Source organism: Sphaeramia orbicularis, chromosome 18 (genome assembly GCF_902148855.1).
Source record: "Sphaeramia orbicularis chromosome 18, fSphaOr1.1, whole genome shotgun sequence".
Taxonomy (NCBI): domain Eukaryota; kingdom Metazoa; phylum Chordata; class Actinopteri; order Kurtiformes; family Apogonidae; genus Sphaeramia; species Sphaeramia orbicularis.
In genome coordinates this window covers 44320683-44325491 of record NC_043974.1, presented here as the reverse complement: position 1 = coordinate 44325491, position 4809 = coordinate 44320683, and positions in this window count along the sequence as shown.

Sequence of the window (4809 nt, the reverse complement as noted above, 5' to 3'; positions counted from 1 at the left end):
AAGATTGAAGGCAACCTGAATCAGCATGGCTACCACAGCATCCTGCAGTGACATGCCATTCCATCCGGTCTGCGTTTAGTTGGACCATCATTTATGTTTCAACAGGACAATGACCCCAAACACACCTCCAGGCTGTGTGAGGGATATTTGACCAAGAAGGAGAGTGATGGAGTGCTGCGCCAGATGACCTGGCCTCCACAGTCACCGGACCTGAACCCAATCGAGATGGTTTGGTTGAGCTGGACCGCAGAGTGAAGGCAAAAGGACCAACAAGTGCTAAGCATCTGTGGGAACTTCTTCAAGACTGTTAGGAAACCATTTCAGGTGACTACCTCTGGAAGCTCATCAAGAGAATGGCAAGAGTGTGCAAAGCAGTCATCAGAGCTAAGGGTGGCTACTTTGAAGAAACTAGAATATAAGAGATGTTTTCAGTTATTTCACACTTTTTTGTTAAGTACATAATTCCACATGTGTTCATTCATAGTTTTGATGCCTTCAGTGAGAATCTACAATGTAAATAGTCATGAAAATAAAGAAAATGCAAAGAATGAGAAGGTGTGTCCAAACTTTTGGCCTGTACTGTATGTATGTACATGCACACATACATACATATATAAATACATGTGTACATGCATACAAACATACAAAAACATATATACATACATACGTACATACACGTACATATATGCATATGTACATGCACACATACATACATATATAAATACATGTGTACATGCATACAAACATACAAAAACATATATACATACATACGTACATACACGTACATATATACATATGTACATGCACACATACATACATATATAAATACATGTGTACATACATGCATACTTACATATGTATATACATACATATGTACATACATACATAAATGCATGCATACATACATATTAAACTATGTATACATATATACATACACATACAGACATACATACACACATACACACAAAAACACATTCATCCATATATACATGCATGCATACACACACATACATACTTACATACATATATACACACATACATGTATACATACATACATACATACATACACACATACATATATACATACACATACAGACATACATACACACACACAAACACACACACAGAGACATACATACATACATATATATGTATATACAAACATGCGTACATACATACATACATACATACATACATGTATGTGTACATACATGTGTACATATATGCATACTTACATTTGTATATACATACATGCATACATGCAAACATACATACATGCATACATACATACAAAAACATACATACATAAACACATACATACAAAAACATACATACATAAACACATACATATGTACATACGTACATACACACATACATATATACATGTGTATGTATGTACATACATAAATACAAACATGCAAAGACATATATACATATGCATATATATGTACATACACATACATTTATACATGTGTACATACATACATACATGCATGCATGCATACTTACATATATACATACATACATACATACATACATACATACATACATACATACATATGTACATACATACATACGAGGGCCGTTCAATAAGTTCATGGCCTCACCCAGAAATACTGGTTGTTATAATACAGGATGTTACATTCTTTCGTGATGGGATAGTGATGCTTGAACATCGATGGACCAAGTGCATTGCTGTAAATGGAGATCATGTTGAAAAATAAAATATAAATTATCAGTCTGTGTTGTTCTGTTCTGGGTGAGGCCATGAACTTATTGAACAGCCCTCGTATGTACATACATGCATTCTTCCATGTGTATATACATACATGCATACATGCAAACATACATACATTCATACATACATACATACATACATACATACATACATACATACATACATATATGTGTAAGTACATGCATACTTATGTGTATATACATACATGCATACATGCAAACATACATAGATACATACATACATACAAAAACATACATACATGCATACACACATAGATATATACATGTGTATGTACATACATACATACATACATACATAGAAATATACAAAAACATATATACATACATATGTACATACATACATGTGTACATACGTGTATACTTACATATGTATATACATACATACATACATACATACATACATACATACATACATACATACATACATACATGTGTATATACAGACATACATACATACATAAACATACATACATACATACATACATACATACATATATACGTACATACATGCATACATGTTTAAATACATGCATGCTTACATGTGTATATACATACATGCATACATGCAAACATACATACAGACATACAAAAACATACATACATACATACATACATACATACATACAAAAACATACATACATACATAAATACATACATACATACATGCATACATACATACATACATACATACATACATACATACATGTGTATGTACATACATACATACATACATACATACATACATACATACATACATGTGTAAATACATGCATGCTTCTGCGTATATACATACATGCAAACATACACACATACATATATGCAAAAACATACATACATACATACAAAAACATACATACATACATACATACATACATACATACATACATACGTACATACAAATACATATGTACATGTGTATGTACATACATACATACAAATATAAAAAACATATACATACATATGTACATACAAATGCATATATACATGAGTACATACACACACACACATACATACATACATACATACATACACATGTATGTATGTATACATACATACATACATGTGTAAATACATACATACATACATGTGTACATACATACATACATACATACATACATGTATACTTACATATGTATATACAAACATACATACATACATTTATATACACACGCATACTTACATGTGTATATACAAACATACATACATACATTCAAACATACATACATACATACATGTGCATGTACAAACATACATACATACATACATATGTATGTACGTACACAAATGCATACTTACATTTATATATACAAACATACATACATAAATACATACATACATACATACATACATACATGTGTATATACATACATACATATGTATGTACATACATACATACATACATATGTACATAATAATACATACATACATACATACATACATACATACATACATACATACATACATACATGTGTATATGAACACACATACATATGTACATACATACATACATTTGTGTATAAACACATATACATATGCACATAGAAAATATATATACATACATACATACATACATACATACAAACAAACAATCAAACATACATACATATATATACATACATACTTACATATGTACATACAAACATACAAAAACGTATTTACATACATACATATGTACATATACATATGCACATACAAATATACATACATACATACATACATACAAAAAATACATGTATACATACACACTTACATATGTACATACAAAAACGTATTTACATACATACATATGTACATATGCATGCATTAGTACAAGTGTACATACACACATACATATGTACATATGTACGTACATGCATACATACATACATACGTACATTCATACATATTAAATTATGTATACATATATACATACATACACATACACACATATGTACATGCATACATACGTACGTACGTACATACATACATACATACATACATACATACTTATTAAACTATGTATACATACATACATGCATACATACATGCATACATACATATTAAACTATGCATAAATATATACATACACATGCAGACATACATACACACACACACATACATACATATGTACAAAAATAAAGACATACAAAAACGTGTATACATACATATGCACATACATACATACATACATACATACATACATACATACATACATACATACAAAAACATATATACATACATAAATACATGTGTCTGTACATGCATACATATATACATACACATACAAACATGCATACATACATACGAGGGCCGTTCAAGTTCATGGCCTAACCCAGAACAGAACAAAACAGACTGATAATTTATATTTTATTTTTCAACATGATCTCCATTTACAGCAATGCACTTGGTCCATCGATGTTCAAGCATCACTATCCCATCACGAAAGAATGTAACATCCTGTATTATAACAACCAGTATTTCTGGGTGAGGCCATGAACTTATTGAACGGCCCTCGGAAATACATACATACATACATACATACATACATACATACATATATACATACATGTGTATATACAAACATACATACATATGCACATACATACGTACATACATACATACATACATACATACATACATACATACATATGCACATACATACGTACATACATACATACATACATACATACATACATACATACATACATGTATATATACAAACATACATACATACACACATACATAAATATATACATACATACATGCATACGTAAATGTGTATACAAACATACGTGTATACATACATATAAACATGCATAATTACATATGTATATACATACATACATACGTACATACATGCATACATACATATGTATATACAAAGTCACATACATACATACATACATACATATATGTACATGCATACATACATACATACATACATACATACATGTGTAAATACAGGTATACTTACATGTGTATATACATACATAAATACATGCAAACATACATACATACATACATACATACATATATAAATACATATATACATATAACATACATACTCAAATA